Genomic DNA, 24,012 nt, shown 5'->3' with positions numbered 1-24,012 from the left:
TTTTTCAAATAGTCAAAAAGACCAATGGTTGTCTCTAGGTTGACACGTGTTATTGTATTCTAAACTAGAACGTAATGTTTATTATTGTGTATATATAACACTACACTAGATTCACAATTAAAAATCTCAGCTATGCCTGCTATGTAGATCATTAATCATTGAATCTTTTTAAAGTGATAATCGCGCCCTGCGATGGATTGGAGGTGCTGATGTCTACCCTGCTCTCCTACTCTGCTAGGCTGCTTTATATTTAACAGCCGCTGCAGTTTGTTCCTAATACCGGCACTGTTGCTCCACAGTGCAGGGTCATACACCCTAGTCAGTAAGCACTCACTCCACAAATCCTTCCGATCTGACTGGCGCTATCTATACATTATAATATGTGATTCGCTGGCATAAACTGTCTAAAATAACATGCACTATGGCACTCTGCCCCCCGACATGTTTCCCCAAATTAACTTGGCGTCTTCAGGGGTCCGGGCAGTCTGCTACTTAAAAGGGGCGTGACTGGAGTTTTTAAGACCTTCCTTTAGTGATGTCACAGTAGCCGTAGCCACTGTGGTTACATTTTGCAACTATAATACTAATCGGCCTATCAGGGATGAGCTTGTATATCTTTGGAGTCTCCACCTACTTCTTCCACCAATGACTGCCGCCAAATCTTTAATGTTTGCGCATGCGCCGGTACTTTAATGTGTACCGCTTCTAGAGGTCCCTACTGCGCATGTCCAGGTACTTAGATTCTTCACCCGCTCCTTAGTATTAAATGCGCAGAATACCAGGCCTTCTATGCGCCTGGACTCCAAGGCTACGAGCGCACGCATCTTCAGCTCCAAAGATATATAAGCTCATCCCTGATAGGCCGATTAGTATTATAGTTGCAAAATGTAACCACAGTGGCTACGGCTACTGTGACATCAATAAAGGAAGGTCTTGAAAACTCTGGTCACGCCCCTTTCAGTAGCAGACTGCCCGGACCCCTGAAGACGCCAAGTTAATTTGGCGAAACATGTCGGGGGGGCAGAGTGCCATAGTGCATGTGTTTTTAGACAGTTTATGCCAGCGAATCACAAATTATATTGTATAGATAGCGCCAGTCAGATAGGAAGGATTTGTGGAGTGAGTGCTTACTGACTAGGGTGTATGACCCTGCACTGTGGAGCAACAGTGCCGGTATTAGGAACAAACTGCAGCGGCTGTTAAATATAAAGCAGCCTAGCAGAGTAGGAGAGCAGGGTAGACATCAGCACCTCCAATCCATCGCAGGGCGCAATTATCACTTTAAAAAGATTCAATGATTAATGATCTACATAGCAGGCATAGCTGAAATTTTTAAATGTGAGTCTAGTGTAGTGTTATATATACACAATAAACGTTACGTTTTAGTTTAGAATACAATCACACGTGTCAACCTAGAGACAACCATTGGTCTTTTTGACTATTTGAAACTAAAAATTAATATTGTGTCTCAACACGTTGTGAAGGGTCAATTTAAATAGCAAACTCATATCTGGTGTCACAGTAGCTTGCACGCATAGTACAACTAAACTAATCTAATAAAATTACAGGCAGAGGCAGGCCACCCCGCAGGGTCCGTCGTGGTCGTGGTGCGCCGATTCCCTTTGGCCCTAGAATAATGCCCAGTGTTCAGAGGCCACGTACCCTGAACTCGAAAAGTTCTGAGGACATAGTTGACTGGCTAACACAGGACACCCAATCTTCGACAGCTTCCGCTCGGAACCTTGACGCACCATCCTCCTCCAGCTCAGCTTTGGGCACCTCTCAAGTTACCAGTCGCCCGCCTGCCGCCACCACCAACACTAGCACCACAGCTGCTTCACTTGATCTGTCAGAGGAGTTATTTACACATCAGTTGGAAGAAATGAGTGATGCGCAACCATTATTGCCAGAGGATTTAGATAACAGGGATATGTCTCAGTCAGGCAGCATTACACACAAGGACGTACGGTGTGATGATGATGATGTTGTACCCGCTGCTGCTTCCTTTGCTGAGTTGTCAGATACAAGTGAAGCAGTTGAAGATGACGATGTGTCCGTGGATGTCACGTGGGTGCCCGCTCGAAGAGAAGAAGAACAGGGAGGAAGTTCAGAAGGGGAGACAGAGGAGGAGGAGACGAATTGGAAGCAGGGGGAGGTCATCGCAAGGAGCTAGTGGCACAGTCAGACAGCATGTATCGGCACCCGGGGTCAGCCAGACAGCACGCCAATCAACGCATGCTGTTGCCACCACCAGAATGCCATCATTGCAAAGCTCAGCAGTGTGGCATTTTTTGTGTGCGTCTGCCTCTGATAACAGCGATGTCATTTGCAACCTGTGCCAAAAGAAACTGAGTCATGGGAAGTCCAACACCACCCTAGGTACAACTGCTTTGCGAAGGCACATGATCTCACATCACAAACGCCTATGGGATCAACACATGAGTACAAGCAGCACACAAACTCAAAGCCACCATCCTCCTCCTGGTCCAGCATCTTCAGCCACATCAACCACTGCTGTCCTCCTTGCCCCCTCTCACCCACCCCCCACTCCGCCTCTCGCCTTGTACAGTTTCTGCTTATCTGCCCACAGTCAGGTGTCTGTCAAGGACATGTTTGAGCGTAAGAAGCCAATGTCAGAGTCACCCCCTTGCCCGGCGTCTGACAGCTGGCTTGTCGGAACTCTTAGCCCGCCAGCTTTTACCATACAAGCTGGTGGAGTCTGAGGCCTTCAAAAAATTTGTAGCTATTGGGACATCGCAGTGGAAGGTACCCGGCTGAAATTTCTTTTCACAAAAGGCAATCCCCAACCTGTACTCTATTGTGCAAAAGGAAGTCATGGCATGTCTGGCACACAGTGTTGGGGCAAGGGTCCACCTGACCACTGATACCTGGTCTACAAAGCACGGTCAGGGCAGGTATATCACCTACACTGCACATTGGGTAAACCTGCTGACGGCTGCCAAGCTTGGAATGCGTGGCTCTGCAGAGGAGTTGGTGACACCGCCACGACTTGCAGACAGGCCTGCTGCCACCTCCTCTACTCCATCATCTTCGCTAACCCCCTCGGCTGAGTCCTCCTCTGCTGCTGCGTCTTGCTCCACATCAACGGCCTCCCCCCAGCTCCCCAGGGGCTATTCCACATCCCGGATACGACAGTGTCACGCCGTCTTGGGGTTGACTTGCCTGAAAGCAGAGAGTCACACCGGACCAGCACTCCTGTCCACCCTAAACGCACAGGTGGATCAGTGGCTGACTCTGCACCAACTGGAGATCGGCAAAGTGGTGTGTGACAACGGAAGCAATTTGTTGGCGGCATTGAATTTGGGCAAGTTGACATATGTGCATGGCACATGTGTGTAATCTGATCGTACAACGCTTTGTGCATAAGTACCCAGGCTTACAGGACGTCCTCAAGCAGGCCAAGAAGGTGTGTGGGCATTTCAGGCGTTCCTACACGGCCATGGCGCACTTTTCAGATATTCAGCGGCAAAACATGCCAGTGAGGCGCTTGATTTGCGACAGCCCGACACGTTGGAATTCCACACTCCTAATGTTCGACTGCCTGCTCCAACAAGAAAAAGCTGTCAACGAGTATTTGTATGACCGGGGTGCTAGGACAGCCTCTGCAGAGCTGGGAATTCTTTTCCAACGTTACTGGACGCTCATGCGCAATGCCTGTAGGCTCATGCGTCCTTTTGAGGAGGTGACAAACCTAGTCAGTCGCACTGAAGGCACCATCAGCGATATCATCCCATTCGTTTTCTTCCGGGAGCATGCCCTGCGAAGAGTGCTGGATCAGGCCGTAGATGAGCGTGAAGAGGAAGAGTTGTGGTCACCATCACCACCAGAAACAGCCTTATCAGCATCGCTTGCTGGACCTGCGGCAATGCTGGAAGAGGAGTCTGAGAAAAAAGAGTCAGAGAAGGAATGTGGCTTTGAGGAGGAGGAAGACCAACCACAGCAGGCATCCCAGGGTGCTCGTTGTCACCTATCTGGTACCCGTGGTGTTGTACGTAGCTGGGGGGGGGGGGGAGAAGAACAGACCTTCAGTGAGATCAGTGAGGACGAGGAACGGGACATGAGTAGCCCAGCATCCAACCTTGTGCAAATGGGGTCTTTCATGCTGTCGTGCCTGTTGAGGGACCCTCGTATAAAGGCTGAAGGAGAACGACCTATACTTGGTGGCCACGCTACTAGAGCCGCGGTATAAGCAGAAAGTGCCTGAAATGTTACCGAATTACTGGAAGTCGGAAAGGATGCAGCAGTTCCAAAATAAATTAAAAAGTATGCTTTACACAGCGTATAAGGGTGATGTCACAGCACAACGGGAATCTAACAGGGGAAGAGGTAAAAGTTATTCACCTCCTACCACGACCACGCCGGCAAGGACAGGACTAGAGTTGAGCGAACACCTGGATGTTCGGGTTCGAGAAGTTCGGCCGAACTTCCCGGAAATGTTTGGGTTCGGGATCCGAACCCGATCCGAACTTCGTCCCGAACCCGAACCCCATTGAAGTCAATGGGGACCCGAACTTTTCGCCACTAAAAAGGCTGTAAAACAGCCCAGGAAAGGGCTAACGGGCTGCAAAAGGCAGCAACATGTAGGTAAATCCCCTGCAAACAAATGTGGATAGGGAAATTAATTAAAATAAAATTAAAATAAATAAAAATTAACCAATATCAATTGGAGAGAGGTCCCATAGCAGAGAATCTGGCTTCACGTCACCCAGCACTGTAACAGTCCATTGTCATAAATTTAGGCCCCGGCACCCAGGCAAAGGAGAGAGGTCCCGTAACAGAGAATCTGGCTTCATGTCAGCAGAGAATCAGTCTGCATGTCATAGCAGAGAATCATGCTTCACGTCACCCAACATTGGAACAGTCTATTGTCAGATATTTAGGCCGCGGCACCCAGACAGAGGAGAGGTTCATTCAACTTTGGGTTGCCTCGCAATATAATTGTAAAATGAAAATAAAAATAGGATTGAATGAGGAAGTGCCCTGGAGTACAATAATACATGGTTAAGGGGAGGTAGTTAATGTCTAATCTGCACAAGGGATGGACAGGTCCTGTGGGATCCATGCCTGGTTCATTTTTATGAACGTCAGCTTGTCCACATTGGCTGTAGACAGGCGGCTGCGTTTGTCTGTAATGACGCCCCCTGCCGTGCTGAATACACGTTCAGACAAAACGCTGGCCGCCGGGCAGGCCAGCACCTCCAAGGCATAAAAGGCTAGCTCTGGCCACGTGGACGATTTAGAGACCCAGAAGTTGAATGGGGCCGAACCATCAGTCAGTACGTGGAGGGGTGTGCACACGTACTGTTCCACCATGTTAGTGAAATGTTGCCTCCTGCTAACACGTTGCGTATCAGGTGGTGGTGCAGTTAGCTGTGGCTAGGGATGAGCGAACTCGAACTGTATAGTTCGGGTTCGTACCGAATTTTGGGGTGTCCGTGACACGGACCCGAACCCGGACATTTTCGTAAAAGTCCGGGTTCGGGTTCGGTGTTCGTCGCTTTCTTCGCGCTTTTGTGACGCTTTCTTGGCGCTTTTTGAAAGGCTGCAAAGCAGCCAATCAACAAGCGTCATACTACTTGCCCCAAGAGGCCATCACAGCCATGCCTACTATTGGCATGGCTGTGATTGGCCAGAGCACCATGTGACCCAGCCTCTATTTAAGCTGGAGTCACATAGCGCCGCCCGTCACTCTGCTCTGATTAGCGTAGGGAGAGGTTGCGGCTGCGACAGTAGGGCGAGATTAGGCAGATTAACTCCTCCAAAGGACTTGATTAACTGATCGATCTGCAGCTGTGGATCATTGAGCTGCTGATCCTCAATTGCTCACTGTTTTTAGGCTGCCCAGACCGTTTGTCAGTCACATTTTTCTGGGGTGATCGGCGGCCATTTTGTGTCTTGTGGTGCGCCAGCACAAGCTGCGACCAAGTGCATTTAACCCTCAATGGTGTGGTTGTTTTTTGGCTAAAGCCTACATCAGGGTGAAGCTGTCACACCAAGTGCATTTAACCAGCAATAGTCTGTTCATTTTTTGGCCATATACAAAATCAGGGGCAAGCTGCGCCTGTCACCAAGTGCATTTAACCCTCAATGGTGTGGTTGTTTTTTGGCTAAAGCCTACATCAGGGTGAAGCTGTCACACCAAGTGCATTTAACCAGCAATAGTCTGTTCATTTTTTGGCCATATACAAAATCAGGGGCAAGCTGCGCCTGTCACCAAGTGCATTTAACCCTCAATGGTGTGGTTGTTTTTTGGCTAAAGCCTACATCAGGGTGAAGCTGTCACACCAAGTGCATTTAACCAGCAATAGTCTGTTCATTTTTTGGCCATATACAAAATCAGGGGCAAGCTGCGCCTGTCACCAAGTGCATTTAACCCTCAATGGTGTGGTTGTTTTTTGGCTAAAGCCTACATCAGGGTGAAGCTGTCACACCAAGTGCATTTAACCAGCAATAGTCTGTTCATTTTTTGGCCATATACAAAATCAGGGGCAAGCTGCGCCTGTCACCAAGTGCATTTAACCCTCAATGGTGTGGTTGTTTTCTGGCTAAAGCCTACATCAGGGTGAAGCTGTCACACCAAGTGCATTTAACCAGCAATAGTCTGTTTATTTTTTGGCCATATACTACATCAGGGGCAAGCTGCGCCCGTCACCAAGTGCATTTAACCCTCAGTAGTGTGGTTGGTCAAGCTGTGACACCAAGTGCATTTAACCAGCAATAGTCTGTTCATTTTTTGGCCATATACTACATCAGGGGCAAGCTGCGCCCGTCACCAAGTGCATTTAACCAGCAATAGTGTGGTTATTTTTTGGCCATATCCCAGTCTAATTCTGTCACTAAATCCATACCGGTCACCCAGCGCCTAAATACTAGGCCTCAAATTTATATCCCGCTAAATCTCTCGTTACCGCTGTCCTGTTGTAGCTGGGAAAGTTATTTAGTGTCCGTCAAAGCACATTTTTTGTTCTGGGTTGAAGTACAATTCCCAATTTAGCAATTTCATAATTTAGTGGTTTCTGCTATATCAGAGCTATTTGAAATCTATCCCTAAAAGGGTATATAATATTCAAGGTGCACATTGGGTCATTCAGAATAACTTCACACACACCCGCTACTGTGTATTTTCAAGTCTAATTCTGTCACTAAACCCATACCTGTCACCCAGCGCCTAAATACTAGGCCTCAAATTTATATCCTGCTAAATCTCTCGTTACCGCTGTCCTGTTGTAGCTGGGAAAGTTATTTAGTGTCCGTCAAAGCACATTTTTTGTTCTGGGTTGAAGTACAATTCCCAATTTAGCAATTTCATAATTTAGTGGTTTCTGCTATATCAGAGCTATTTGAAATCTATCCCTAAAAGGGTATATAATATTCAAGGTGCACATTGGGTCATTCAGAATAACTTCACACACACCCGCTACTGTGTATTTTCAAGTCTAATTCTGTCACTAAACCCATACCTGTCACCCAGCGCCTAAATACTAGGCCTCAAATTTATATCCTGCTAAATCTCTCGTTACCGCTGTCCTGTTGTAGCTGGGAAAGTTATTTAGTGTCCGTCAAAGCACATTTTTTGTTCTGGGTTGAAATACAATTCCCAATTTAGCAATTTCATAATTTAGTGGTTTCTGCTATATCAGAGCTATTTGAAATCTATCCCTAAAAGGGTAGATCATATTGAAGGTGCACATAGGGTCATTCAGAATAACTTCACACACACCCGCTACTGTGTATTTCCAAGTCTAATTCTGTCACTAAACCCATACCTGTCACCCAGCGCCTAAATACTAGGCCTCAAATTTATATCCCGCTAAATCTCTCGTTACCGCTGTCCTGTTGTAGCTGGGAAAGTTATTTAGTGTCCGTCAAAGCACATTTTTTGTTCTGGGTTGAAGTACAATTCCCAATTTAGCAATTTCATAATTTAGTGGTTTCTGCTATATCAGAGCTATTTGAAATCTATCCCTAAAAGGGTATATAATATTCAAGGTGCACATTGGGTCATTCAGAATAACTTCACACACACCCGCTACTGTGTATTTCCAAGTCTAATTCTGTCACTAAACCCATACCTGTCACCCAGCGCCTAAATACTAGGCCTCAAATTTATATCCTGCTAAATCTCTCGTTACCGCTGTACTGTTGTTGCTTGGAAAGATATTTAGTGTCCGTCAAAGCACATTTTTTGTTCTGGGTTGAAGTACAATTCCCAATTTAGCAATTTCATAATTTAGTGGTTTCTGCTATATCAGAGCTATTTGAAATCTATCCCTAAAAGGGTATATAATATTCAAGGTGCACATTGGGTCATTCAGAATAACTTCACACACACCCGCTACTGTGTATTTTCAAGTCTAATTCTGTCACTAAACCCATACCTGTCACCCAGCGCCTAAATACTAGGCCTCAAATTTATATCCTGCTAAATCTCTCGTTACCGCTGTCCTGTTGTAGCTGGGAAAGTTATTTAGTGTCCGTCAAAGCACATTTTTTCTTCTGGGTTGAAATACAATTCCCAATTTAGCAATTTCATAATTTAGTGGTTTCTGCTATATCAGAGCTATTTGAAATCTATCCCTAAAAGGGTAGATCATATTGAAGGTGCACATAGGGTCATTCAGAATAACTTCACACACACCCGCTACTGTGTATTTCCAAGTCTAATTCTGTCACTAAACCCATACCTGTCACCCAGCGCCTAAATACTAGGCCTCAAATTTATATCCCGCTAAATCTCTCGTTACCGCTGTCCTGTTGTAGCTGGGAAAGTTATTTAGTGTCCGTCAAAGCACATTTTTTGTTCTGGGTTGAAGTACAATTCCCAATTTAGCAATTTCATAATTTAGTGGTTTCTGCTATATCAGAGCTATTTGAAATCTATCCCTAAAAGGGTATATAATATTCAAGGTGCACATTGGGTCATTCAGAATAACTTCACACACACCCGCTACTGTGTATTTCCAAGTCTAATTCTGTCACTAAACCCATACCTGTCACCCAGCGCCTAAATACTAGGCCTCAAATTTATATCCTGCTAAATCTCTCGTTACCGCTGTACTGTTGTTGCTTGGAAAGATATTTAGTGTCCGTCAAAGCACATTTTTTGTTCTGGGTTGAAGTACAATTCCCAATTTAGCAATTTCATAATTTAGTGGTTTCTGCTATATCAGAGCTATTTGAAATCTATCCCTAAAAGGGTATATAATATTCAAGGTGCACATTGGGTCATTCAGAATAACTTCACACACACCCGCTACTGTGTATTTTCAAGTCTAATTCTGTCACTAAACCCATACCTGTCACCCAGCGCCTAAATACTAGGCCTCAAATTTATATCCTGCTAAATCTCTCGTTACCGCTGTACTGTTGTTGCTGGGCAAGATATTTAGTGTCCGTCAAAGCACATTTTTTGTTCTGGGTTGAAATACAATTCCCAATTTAGCAATTTCATAATTTAGTGGTTTCTGCTATATCAGAGCTATTTGAAATCTATCCCTAAAAGGGTATATAATATTCAAGGTGCACATTGGGTCATTCAGAATAACTTCACACACACCCGCTACTGTGTATTTCCAAGTCTAATTCTGGCACTAAACCCATACCTGTCACCCAGCGCCTAAATACTAGGCCTCAAATTTATATCCCGCTAAATCTGTCCTTAGTGCTGTAGCTGGGCGAGTTATTTAGTGTCCGTTCAAGCACATTTCTTGTTCTGGGTTGAAATACAATTCCCAATTTAGCAATTTCATAATTTAGTGGTTTCTGCTATATCAGAGCTATTTGAAATCTATCCCTAAAAGGGTATATAATATTCAAGGTGCACATTGGGTCATTCAGAATAACTTCACACACACCCGCTACTGTGTATTTCCAAGTCTAATTCTGGCACTAAACCCATACCTGTCACCCAGCGCCTAAATACTAGGCCTCAAATTTATATCCCGCTAAATCTGTCCCTAGTGCTGTAGCTGGGCGAGTTATTTAGTGTCCGTTCAAGCACATTTCTTGTTCTGGGTTGAAATACAATTCCCAATTTAGCAATTTCATAATTTAGTGGTTTCTGCTATATCAGAGCTATTTGAAATCTATCCCTAAAAGGGTAGATCATATTGAAGGTGCACATAGGGTCATTCAGAATAACTTCACACACACGCTTCTGTGCATTTCCAAGTCTAATTCTGTCACTAAATCCATACCGGTCACCCAGCGCCTAAATACTAGGCCTCAAATTTATATCCCGCTGAATTTGAATACAATACATTGGGCCAAATAATATATTTGTTGTTGTGGTGAACCATAACAATGAGAAAAACATCTAGTAAGGGACGCGGACGTGGACATGGTCGTGGTGGTGTTAGTGGACCCTCTGGTGCTGGGAGAGGACGTGGCCGTTCTGCCACATCCACACGTCCTAGTGTACCAACTACCTCAGGTCCCAGTAGCCGCCAGAATTTACAGCGATATATGGTGGGGCCCAATGCCGTTCTAAGGATGGTAAGGCCTGAGCAGGTACAGGCATTAGTCAATTGGGTGGCCGACAGTGGATCCAGCACGTTCACATTATCTCCCACCCAGTCTTCTGCAGAAAGCGCACAGATGGCGCCTGAAAACCAACCCCATCAGTCTGTCACATCACCCCCATGCATACCAGGGAAACTGTCTCAGCCTCAAGTTATGCAGCAGTCTCTTATGCTGTTTGAAGACTCCGCTGGCAGGGTTTCCCAAGGGCATCCACCTAGCCCTTCCCCAGCGGTGAAAGACATAGAATGCACTGACGCACAACCACTTATGTTTCCTGATGATGAGGACATGGGAATACCACCTCAGCATGTCTCTGATGATGACGAAACACAGGTGCCAACTGCTGCGTCTTTCTGCAGTGTGCAGACTGAACAGGAGGTCAGGGATCAAGACTGAGTGGAAGACGATGCAGGGGACGATGAGGTCCTAGACCCCACATGGAATGAAGGTCGTGCCACTGACTTTCACAGTTCGGAGGAAGAGGCAGTGGTGAGACCGAGCCAACAGCGTAGCAAAAGAGGGAGCAGTGGGCAAAAGCAGAACACCCGCCGCCAAGAGACTCCGCCTGCTACTGACCGCCGCCATCTGGGACCGAGCACCCCAAAGGCAGCTTCAAGGAGTTCCCTGGCATGGCACTTCTTCAAACAATGTGCTGACGACAAGACCCGAGTGGTTTGCACGCTGTGCCATCAGAGCCTGAAGCGAGGCATTAACGTTCTGAACCTGAGCACAACCTGCATGACCAGGCACCTGCATGCAAAGCATGAACTGCAGTGGAGTAAACACCTTAAAACCAAGGAAGTCACTCAGGCTCCCCCTGCTACCTCTTCTGCTGCTGCCGCCTCGGCCTATTCTGCTGCTGCCGCCTCGGCCTCTTCCTCCGCCTCTGGAGGAACGTTGGCACCTGCCGCCCAGCAAACAGGGGATGTACCACCAACACCACCACCACCACCTCCGTCACCAAGCGTCTCAACCATGTCACACGCCAGCGTTCAGCTCTCCATCTCACAAACATTTGATAGAAAGCGTAAATTCCCACCTAGCCACCCTCGATCCCTGGCCCTGAATGCCAGCATTTCTAAACTACTGGCCTATGAAATGCTGTCATTTAGGCTGGTGGACACAGACAGCTTCAAACAGCTCATGTCGCTTGCTGTCCCACAGTATGTTGTTCCCAGCCGGCACTACTTCTCCAAGAGAGCCGTGCCTTCCCTGCACAACCAAGTATCCGATAAAATCAAGTGTGCACTGCGCAACGCCATCTGTAGCAAGGTCCACCTAACCACAGATACGTGGACCAGTAAGCACGGCCAGGGACGCTATATCTCCCTAACTGCACACTGGGTAAATGTAGTGGCAGCTGGGCCCCAGGCGGAGAGCTGTTTGGCGCACGTCCTTCCGCCGCCAAGGATCGCAGGGCAACATTCTTTGCCTCCTGTTGCCACCTCCTCCTTCTCGGCTTCCTCCTCCTCTTCTTCCACCTGCTCATCCAGTCAGCCACACACCTTCACCACCAACTTCAGCACAGCCCGGGGTAAACGTCAGCAGGCCATTCTGAAACTCATATGTTTGGGGGACAGGCCCCACACCGCACAGGAGTTGTGGCGGGGTATTGAACAACAGACCGACGAGTGGTTGCTGCCGGTGAGCCTCAAGCCCGGCCTGGTGGTGTGTGATAATGGGCGAAATCTCGTTGCAGCTCTGGGACTAGCCAATTTGACGCACATCCCTTGCTTGGCGCATGTGCTGAATTTGGTGGTGCAGAAGTTCATTCACAACTACCCCGACATGTCAGAGCTGCTGCATAAAGTGCGGGCCGTCTGTTCGCGCTTCCGGCGTTCACATCCTGCCGCTGCTCGCCTGTCTGCGCTACAGCGTAACTTCGGCCTTCCCGCTCACCGCCTCATATGCGACGTGCCCACCAGGTGAAACTCCACCTTGCACATGCTGGACAGACTGTGCGAGCAGCAGCAGGCCATAGTGGAGTTTCAGCTGCAGCACGCACGGGTCAGTCGCACTACAGAACAGCACCACTTCACCACCAATGACTGGGCCTCCATGCGAGACCTGTGTGCCCTGTTGCGCTGTTTCGAGTACTCCACCAACATGGCCAGTGGCGATGACACCGTTATCAGCGTTACAATACCACTTCTATGTCTCCTTGAGAAAACACTTAGGGCGATGATGGAAGAGGAGGTGGCCCAGGAGGAGGAGGAGGAGGAGGAGGAGGAAGAGGGGTCATTTTTAGCACTTTCAGGCCAGTCTCTTCGAAGTGACTCAGAGGGAGGTTTTTGGCAACAGCAGAGGCCAGGTACAAATGTGGCCAGCCAGGGCCCACTACTGGAGGACGAGGAGGACGAGGATGAGGAGGAGGTGGAGGAGGATGAGGATGAAGCATGGTCACAGCGGGGTGGCACCCAACGCAGCTCGGGTCCATCACTGGTGCGTGGCTGGGGGGAAAGGCAGGACGATGACGATACGCCTCCCACAGAGGACAGCTTGTCCTTACCCCTGGGCAGCCTGGCACACATGAGCGACTACATGCTGCAGTGCCTGCGCAACGACAGCAGAGTTGCCCACATTTTAACCTGTGCGGACTACTGGGTTGCCACCCTGCTGGATCCACGCTACAAAGACAATGTGCCCACCTTACTTCCTGCACTGGAGCGTGATAGGAAGATGCGCGAGTACAAGCGCACGTTGGTAGACGCGCTACTGAGAGCATTCCCAAATGTCACAGGGGAACAAGTGGAAGCCCAAGGCCAAGGCAGAGGAGGAGCAAGAGGTCGCCAAGGCAGCTGTGTCACGGCCAGCTCCTCTGAGGGCAGGGTTAGCATGGCAGAGATGTGGAAAACTTTTGTCAACACGCCACAGCTAACTGCACCACCACCTGATACGCAACGTGTTAGCAGGAGGCAACATTTCACTAACATGGTGGAACAGTACGTGTGCACACCCCTCCACGTACTGACTGATGGTTCGGCCCCATTCAACTTCTGGGTCTCTAAATTGTCCACGTGGCCAGAGCTAGCCTTTTATGCCTTGGAGGTGCTGGCCTGCCCGGCAGCCAGCGTTTTGTCTGAACGTGTATTCAGCACGGCAGGGGGCGTCATTACAGACAAACGCAGCCGCCTGTCTACAGCCAATGTGGACAAGCTGACGTTCATAAAAATGAACCAGGCATGGATCCCACAGGACCTGTCCGTCCCTTGTCCAGATTAGACATTAACTACCTCCCCATAACCATATATTATTGGACTCCAGGGCACTTCCTCATTCAATCCTATTTTTATTTTCATTTTACCATTATATTGCAAGGCTACCCAAAGTTGAATGAACCTCTCCTCTGCCTGTGTGCTAGGCCTAAATATATGCCAATGGATTGTTGCAGTGGTGGCTGACGTGAAGCCTCATTCTCTGCTATGACATGCAGACTGATTCTCTGGTGACATGAAGCCAGATTGTCTGTTACGGGACCTCTCTCCTCTGCCTGGGTGCTGGGCCTGAATTTATGACAATGGACTGTTGCAGTGGTGGGTGACGTGAAGCCTGATTCTCTGCTATGACATGCAGACTGATTCTCTGGTGACATGAAGCCAGATCCTCTGTTACGGGACCTCTCTCCTCTGCCTGGGTGCTGGGCCTAAATTTATGAAAATGGACTGTTGCAGTGGTGGGTGACGTGAAGCCTCATTCTCTGCTATGACATGCAGACTGATTCTCTGCTGACATGAAGCCAGATCGTCTGTTACGGGACCTCTCTCCTCTGCCTGGGTGCTGGGCCTAAATTTATGAAAATGGACTCTTACAGTGGTGGGTGACGTGAAGCCTGATTCTCTGCTATGACATGAAGACTGATTCTCTGCTGACATGAAGCCAGATCCTCTGTTACGGGACCTCTCTCCTCTGCCTGGGTGCTGGGCCTAAATATCTGACAATGGACTGTTGCATTGGTGGCTGACGTGAAGCCTGATTCTCTGCTATGATATGAAGACTGATTCTCTGCTGACATGAAGCCAGATTGTCTGTTACGGGACCTCTCTCCTCTGCCTGTGTGCTAGGCCTAAATATATGCCAATGGATTGTTGCAGTGGTGGCTGACGTGAAGCCTGATTCTCTGCTATGACATGCAGACTGATTCTCTGGTGACATGAAGCCAGATCCTCTGTTACGGGACCTCTCTCCTCTGCCTGGGTGCTGGGCCTAAATTTATGAAAATGGACTGTTGCAGTGGTGGGTGACGTGAAGCCTCATTCTCTGCTATGACATGCAGACTGATTCTCTGCTGACATGAAGCCAGATTGTCTGTTACGGGACCTCTCTCCTCTGCCTGTGTGCTAGGCCTAAATATATGCCAATGGATTGTTGCAGTGGTGGCTGACGTGAAGCCTGATTCTCTGCTATGACATGCAGACTGATTCTCTGGTGACATGAAGCCAGATCCTCTGTTACGGGACCTCTCTCCTCTGCCTGGGTGCTGGGCCTAAATATCTGACAATGGACTGTTGCATTGGTGGCTGACGTGAAGCCTGATTCTCTGCTATGATATGAAGACTGATTCTCTGCTGACATGAAGCCAGATTGTCTGTTACGGGACCTCTCTCCTCTGCCTGTGTGCTAGGCCTAAATATATGCCAATGGATTGTTGCAGTGGTGGCTGACGTGAAGCCTGATTCTCTGCTATGACATGCAGACTGATTCTCTGGTGACATGAAGCCAGATCCTCTGTTACGGGACCTCTCTCCTCTGCCTGGGTGCTGGGCCTAAATTTATGAAAATGGACTGTTGCAGTGGTGGGTGACGTGAAGCCTGATTCTCTGCTATGACATGCAGACTGATTCTCTGGTGACATGAAGCCAGATCCTCTGTTACGGGACCTCTCTCCTCTGCCTGGGTGCTGGGCCTAAATTTATGAAAATGGACTGTTGCAGTGGTGGGTGACGTGAAGCCTCATTCTCTGCTATGACATGCAGACTGATTCTCTGCTGACATGAAGCCAGATTGTCTGTTACGGGACCTCTCTCCTCTGCCTGGGTGCTGGGCCTGAATTTATGACAATGGACTGTTGCAGTGGTGGCTGACGTGAAGCCTGATTCTCTGCTATGATATGAAGACTGATTCTCTGCTGACATGAAGCCAGATTGTCTGTTACGGGACCTCTCTCCTCTGCCTGGGTGCCGGGGCCTAAATATCTGAGAATGGACTGTTCCAGTGGTGGGTAACGGGAAGCCAGATTCTCTGCTATGATATGAAGACTGATTCTCTGCTGACATGAAGCCAGATTGTCTGTTACGGGACCTCTCTCCTCTGCCTGGGTGCTGGGCCTAAATTTATGAAAATGGACTATTACAGTGGTGGGTGACGTGAAGCCTGATTCTCTGCTATGACATGAAGACTGATTCTCTGCTGACATGAAGCCAGATTGTCTGTTACGGGACCTCTCTCCTCTGCCTGGGTGCCGGGGCCTAAATATCTGAGAATGGACTGTTCCAGTGGTGGGTGACGGGAAGCCAGATTCTCTGCTATGGAACCTCTCTCCAATTGATTTTGGTTAATTTTTATTTATTTAATTTTTATTTTAATTAATTTCCCTATCCACATTTGTTTGCAGGGGATTTACCTACATGTTGCTGCCTTTTGCAGCCCTCTAGCCCTTTCCTGGGCTGTTTTACAGCCGTTTTAGTGCCGAAAAGTTCGGGTCCCCATTGACTTCAATGGGGTTCGGGTTCGGGACGAAGTTCGGATCGGGTTCGGATCCCGAACCCGAACATTTCCGGGATGTTCGGCCGAACTTCTCGAACCCGAACATCCAGGTGTTCGCTCAACTCTAGCTGTGGCATGTTGACAAAACTTTTCCACATCTCTGCCATGCTAACCCTGCCCTCAGAGGAGCTGGCCGTGACACAGCTGCCTTGGCGACCTCTTGCTCCTCCTCTGCCTTGGCCTTGGGCTTCCACTTGTTCCCCTGTGACATTTGGGAATGCTCTCAGTAGCGCGTCTACCAACGTGCGCTTGTACTCGCGCATCTTCCTATCACGCTCCAGTGCAGGAAGTAAGGTGGGCACATTGTCTTTGTAGCGTGGATCCAGCAGGGTGGCAACCCAGTAGTCCGCACACGTTAAAATGTGGGCAACTCTGCTGTCGTTGCGCAGGCACTGCAGCATGTAGTCGCTCATGTGTGCCAGGCTGCCCAGGGGTAAGGACAAGCTGTCCTCTGTGGGAGGCGTATCGTCATCATCCTGCCTTTCCCCCCAGCCACGCACCAGTGATGGACCCGAGCTGCGTTGGGTGCCACCCCGCTGTGACCATGCTTCATCCTCATCCTCCTCCACCTCCTCCTCATCCTCGTCCTCCAGTAGTGGGCCCTGGCTGGCCACATTTGTACCTGGTCTCTGCTGTTGCAAAAAAACCTCCCTCTGAGTCATTTTGAAGAGACTGGCCTGAAAGTGCTAAAAATGACCCCTCTTCCTCCTCCTCCTGGGCCACCTCCTCTTCCATCATCGCCCTAAGTGTTTTCTCAAGGAGACATAGAAGTGGTATTGTATCGCTGATAACGGCGTCATCGCCAATGGCCATGTTGGTGGAGTACTCGAAACAGCGCAACAGGGCACACAGGTCTCGCATGGAGGCCCAGTCATTGGTGGTGAAGTGGTGCTGTTCCGCAGTGCGACTGACCCGTGCGTGCTGCAGCTGAAACTCCACTATGGCCTGCTGCTGCTCGCACTATTGTAGTAGTGCCTTGTACTCTCACATGGAGGAGAATGCGGGCCACTTCTTGTGATTACAAACCAAAAAGACAGGGTGGCATTAGCAGGAGGTGCTTAAACCCACATGCAGTCGTGCATATATACAGGGGAGCAAATCCTGCACTTGTGGCCCGTTGCTAATGGCGATCCCCAGCAAAATGCATACGGTGGAGGATGCCCGCGGCGAACCACAACAGACATCTCACACAAGGTAACAAGTGCGGATGTCATAATCAATATAACAATATAACAAAACAATAACAAATACAGGTGCACTCTGCAGTTAAAATTGAGAGATTAGTCAACATGTCCTACGGTGTAGAACATGTCTAAGCCCGGGCACCACGTCAAGGTTTCTCAAGTAGCCCGGGACCTAACACTCTCCTACCTGAGCCGTATGGGCGATACCAGGAGCCAGTGGGCAAATTACAGGAGCATGAGGCCAACTCACAAACAGCTCACCAGTTACCTCCAGCATGTAACCATGCTTGCAGTGGGAGGAGGGAGGAGTCTGCGAGTCCCACTCAAGACTGACTGATATGGCCCAGGCCTCACAGGTGCACCTAAATGTGGCCTGTAGATGGAAAACAGGCACATTTAAATTGGAGTTTATACACCTCCAGGAATCTATATATACAAACCAAAAAAGACAAGGTGACATTAGCAGGAGGTGCTCAAACCAACATCCAGTCGTGCATATATACAGGGGAGCAAATCCTGCACTTGTGGCCCGTTGCTAATGGCGATCCCCAGCAAAATGCATAAGGTGGAGGATGCCCGCCGCGAACCACAAGTACCACAACAGACATCTCACACAAGGTAACAAGTGCAGATGTCATAATCAATATAACAATATAACAAAACAATAACAAATACAGGTGCACTCTGCAGTCTCACTAAACCCTCAAACTGATTTTAAAATTGAGAGATTAGTCAACATGTCCTACGGTGTAGAACATGTCTAATCACTTCTTGTGATTCTAGCTGTGCAGGCAAGCTACACTCTACGGTGGATACCTGGAACAGCTGTCACAGGGAGGGACATGTCTAATTAGTGTTTAATGTAAATGTCTTTTATTGCCATTTTTTTTGTGGCAGTAAAGAGGCAGCACCCCAGCAACGTGGCCAGGTCTTTTTGACCCCCTCCCACAATATCATGGGGCTGGCTCCCACAGCAGGCACTTATCTGTCTCCTCCAAGGACTTGGTCCTGTGGTTTGTGCAAGGTGCTGGCAATGTCTATGAGACTGTCCCTTTTTTCAGCCATTCTCATTAGTGATGAGCAGCATAGGCAATATTGTTTTTTTTTTATGTCAGGGGTGCTTAGGGTGCTTGTTGCAGCTGAGTCCCTTGATGGTATTTGTTGTGACGCCAGTACCGTTAATGGTGGTACAACCAATTGTAAGAATGAAGTAGACAGTGGTAGGATACAACTCGCAAGTTTTACTTGAACTGAATTTGGCTGCAGCATTACAGAATACAGTCTCTTGTTGGTATTAGAGTTAATCTGCGGATCCACTGTTTATAGGCTTTCTTAGGCCCTGATTCAGGCTGTGGTTATAAGGTAACTTACTTCAGTTGGTATGCTTAGTCCTATACCTGGTCTTTTCCCTCCAAGCTGAATATTGGGACAGATAGCTAATCTGTTTCCCAGAATTATGGTGTGGCGGCTAGAAGCTACAAAGTCCTCCACCATGCGCAAAGGTGTCTGTGGCCCAAAATAACTGCTGTTATCACCGATTAATCTTTCTGATGCTTGGGTCTGTTCCAGGGAGGCAAACTCTCTCCTACTGGTCAGGGATGCAAGTATATAGTCTGGCCACAAAAAGAAAACTCTCTTCTGCGCCTGACACCTTGGTACTACCACATAGCGAAGTTGGCTCCACTGACTAATCTGTGGTATGAAGTCTTCACTCTGCATTCTCATCTGTTTAAATCCTCCTCTCCACACTAGGCCTGGCTAAGGTATATATATAGTCTAAGTGCTATCCCCATCTAGTGGTGGGATGTATGAATTACACCAGACCAGCCTATGAACAGGGATACAACAAGTGTTGTAGTACAAAAAATGACATGCAGTATGATAATAGTTTTAAAGTTATTTTGCAGTTCCCACGTATCCTGAGTGGGACGCTGCACCTATCAGCTGCACTATATCACTACCTAACCTACATTGACTATCTCCCACTAACTATCTGTATTATATATATATGAGCTAACTCTCTAATTTAATTGAATAAAGATCCAGATGACTCAGCAAATCACAGAGCACAGCAATAACACTGCTCTCTCTCTCTCTCTCTCTCTCTCTCTGAACTGCAAAAAACAGCAGAAAATGGCTGCTGGGGAGGTTCTTATATAGTAAGGGGTAGGCAGCTTTCCTATTGGTTGCTAGGGATGTTGCTAAGCTCAGACAAAGATATTGCAGCCTTCTAATTGGCCCACAAGCAAGAAGCAGGAGGTTACTGATGAAAAAAAATCTAGAATATTCACGATTATGAAGATATAGCACTATATTCTACATCTTCACGAATTCTTAAAGTGCCAATATTCATGATAAAAACACTAATTGATATGTGGCAAGGAACGCTCTCCTGGACACTGCTTAATATGCGACATGCTAACTCTCTGGAATTCAACATTGTACATGCTCGAGCATCTGTAAAAGCAACGGAAAGCTATGAACAATTGGGTCATGCACTAGGTTGCCTCAGAAGGGAGCATGTATTGTTTCCAGGTTGGGCAGTGGCAGTATTGGAATGCATTGTAAAGGATTAGACCCCCAAAAGTTCAAGTCCCAAAGTGGGACAAAAAATAAAGTAAAAATAAAAAGTTGAAAAAATGAAGTTTTCCCCCAAAAGATTTATAGTTTCAAGTAAAAATAAACTAAAACGTCATTTTCCCCAAATAAAGTAAAAAAAAAATTGGTAAAAAATAGGGGGGAAAAGTCACATGACCTAACCCCTCAGATGAACACCGCAAAAAGTAAAAAATAAAAACTGTGCTAAATAAACCATTTTTTTTTATCACCTTACATCACAAAAAGTTCAACAGCAAGCGATCAAAAAGGCGTTTGCCCACCAAAATAGTACCAATCTAACCGTCACCTCATCCCGCAAAAAATGAGCCCCTACCTGAGACAATCGCCCAAAAAATAAAAAAAACTATGGCTCAGAATATGGAGACACAAAAAAAAAAATTTTTTTGTTTCAAAAATGATATAATTGTGTAAAAAACGTACATAAATAAAAAAGTATACATATTAGGTATCGCCGAGACGGTATCAACCGGCTCTATAAAAATATCACATGACCTAATCCCTCAGATGAACACCGTAAAAAATAAAAACTGTGCTAAATAAACCATTTTTTGTCACCCTACATCACAAAAAGTGTAATAGCAAGCGATCAAAAAGTCATATGCACCCCCAAAATACTGCCAATCAAACAGTCATCTCATCCCGCAAAAAATGAGATCCTACCTAAGATAATCGCCCAAAAGCTGAAAAAACTATGGCCCTCAGAATATGGAGACACTAAAACGTTTTTTTTGAAAATCATTGTGTAAAACTTACATAAATAAAAAAAAGTATACATATTAGGTATCGCAGCGTCCATAATAACTTGCTCTATGAAAATATAACATGACATAACCCCTCAGGTGAATATCGTAAAAAAATAAAAATAAAAACGTTGTAAAAAAAGCCATTTTTTGCAACTTTACATCACAAAAAGTGTAATAGCAAACGATCAAAAAGTCATATGCACCCCAAAATAGTGCTAATCAAACCGTCATCTCATCCCGCGAAAAATGAGACCCTACATAAGATAATCGCCCAAAAACTGAAAAAACTATGGCTCTCAGAATATGGAGACACTAAAACATGATTTTTTTTTTGTTTCAAAAATGATATAATTGTGTAAAACTTACATAAATAAAAAAGTATACATATTAGGTATCGGCGAGTCCATATCGACAAGCTCTATGAAAATATCACATCACCTAACCCCTCAGATGAACACCGTAAAAAAAATCAAATAAAAACTGTGCTAAATAAACCAATTTTTGTCCCCTTACATCACAAAAAGTGCAATAGCAAGCAATCAAAAAGTCACACGCACCCCAAAATAGTGCCAATAAAACCATCATCTCACCCCGCAAAAATCATACCCTACCTAAGTTAATCGCCCAAAAACTGAAAAAATTATGGCTTCCAGACTAAGGAAGCACTAAAACACGATTTTTTTTTGTTTAAAAAAAGAAATCATTGTGTAAAACTTACATAAATAAAAAAAGTATACATATTAGGTATCGCCGCATCTGTGACAACCTGGTCTATATAAGGCCCCTTTCACACGAGCGAGTTTGACGTGAACGCATAGCACCCGCACTGAATCCTGACCCATTCATTTCAATGGGACTGTGTACATGAGCGTTGTTTTTCACGCATCAGTTCTGCGTTGCGTGAAAATCGCAGCATGTTCTATATTCTGCATTTTTCACGCAGCCCTGGCTCCATAGAAGTGAATGGGGCTGCGTGAAAAACGCATTGCATCTGCAAGCAAGTGCGACGCGTTTTTCACTGATGGTTGCTAAGAGATTTTGTTTGTAAACCTTCAGTTTATCACACGCGTGAAAAACGCATCAAAATGCATTGCACCCGCGCGGAAAAAACTGAACGCAATCGCAGACAAAACTGACTGAACTTGCTTGCAAAGTAGTGCAAGTTTCACTGAACGCACCCTGAACGCATCCGGACCTAATCCGTCATGCTTGTGTGAAAGAGGCCTAAATATCACATGATCTAACCTGTCAGATGAATGTTGTTAATAACAAAAAATTAAAACGGTGCCAAAACAGCTATTTCTTGTTACCAGGCCTCACAAAAAGTGTAATATAGAGCAACCAAAAATCATATGTACCCTAAACTAGTACCAACAATACTGCCATCCTATCCTGTAGTTTCTAAAATGGGGTCACTTTTTGGGAGTTTCTACTCTAGGGGTGCATCAGGGGGGCTTTAAATGGGACATGGTGTCAAAAAACAACAACAGTCCAGCTAAATCTGCCTTCCAAAAACTGTATGGCATTCCTTTCCTTCTGCCCCCTGCCGTGTGCCCGTACAGCAGTTTACGACCACATATGGGGTGTTTCTGTAAACTACAGAATTAGGGCCATAAATATTGAGTTTTGTATGGCTGTTAACCCTTGCTTTGTAACTGGAAAAAAAATATTAAAATGGAAAATCTGACAAAAAAGTGAAATTTTGAAATTGTATCTGTATTTTCAATTAATTCTTGTGTAACACCTAAAGGGTTAACAAAGTTTGTAAAATCAGTTTTGAATTGATTAGCAGCCAGTTCAGTCTCCTCAATGCGATGGAGCAGTTTTACCACATGCTGCACCAGGCTGAGGCCAGACAGCAAGCTGACAGGTCCCATCTAAATGCCAAGGTTCAAGCCTACCTAAACTTTGGCCAGTCTCTGGCACATACCCTGTTCCCTGACTCTATGTAAATACAGGCAGGGCAGGTAGACTGGAACAGTGGCCAAACTGGCACAGCATTCTCTTTCTTCTTTCTTGTCCAGACTCCCTTGTCATCACAGGGGTGTTGTGACCAGGGCTGTGGAGTCGGTAGATAAATGCTCAGTTTTTGGTACTTCCGACTCCTCTGTATTTAATATGTGAATGTATTTTATACATTCCTTGAAGGAAAGAAAGGCAACATACATGTCATTACCACAGAACTACTGGCTAGGAAGCTGCTGCCTTCTCCTTTGAGTGCTGATCTTCTGCTGAAGATAGGGCAGTTGGAGGATCCAGGGCAGGGGATGGGGCATTTATTTTAAAACATGATTTCCCTAGTAGAATCCCATAGTCATGTTTAAAGTTTAAGCTAACAATCTGAGTTTACAAGTTTTTATAGCCTTAGCTGAATGACAGCAGTTTTTCAAATGGTTTACAGCTTCATTCTTGAACTATTGACTATCCATTCCCTTCACTTATACAAGTGTCTAGTCCTGCAAAAAACATATTTACTTAATCAGTTATCAGTGAGAGGCTAGGTTAACCATGTGCGTTGCGTTCCCTGTAATAGCGGAAGACAAAACAATAGAAAACATAAGTATTCCCGCTCCTTAACTGTGCGTTGCGTGCCTGTAATGGTCACGTACACACACACACACACAGGGGGGAGAATAGTGACCACTGCGCTCCACCCTCACCCCTGGCCCTGCCTAATTGCCTCATGAGTCCTGATGACAGGGGACAATTGGACGGCAGTCCCTAACTTAGGATACGTGCGCGAAGGACAGACAAGACAAATAACAGATAGTGAACGGACCGGGTCAAAACCAAGAGGACAACACAGTACAGAGGGATAAGCAAAGAAAGGTCAGGAGAAGCCGGGGTCATAAATACCAGGAGAGTCGAGAAGTACCAAAGGAGTCTGCAAACAATAGTCAGGTGGAAGCGGAGGTCAATATACCAGGAAGGATGCACAGTACTGGAGGAGCAGGCAAAGGATCGTCAGGGAACAGGATCAGGTAAGTACACATGTATCCAACAACTGGCAGGAACCTAAATTAACAGGAAACCTGTGGCCAGCAGGCTGCCTGTATTTATAGTGGGGAGTGAGGGTCATGTGTCGTGGCCAGCGTCACATGACCGATAGACCGACCAGTCGAGCACCGAGTGATCAGCTCGGCGCTCAAGAAAAACCTAAG

Source organism: Bufo gargarizans, chromosome 1, assembly GCF_014858855.1.
Source record: "Bufo gargarizans isolate SCDJY-AF-19 chromosome 1, ASM1485885v1, whole genome shotgun sequence".
Taxonomy (NCBI): domain Eukaryota; kingdom Metazoa; phylum Chordata; class Amphibia; order Anura; family Bufonidae; genus Bufo; species Bufo gargarizans.
This window is presented reverse-complemented; position numbering follows the sequence as displayed.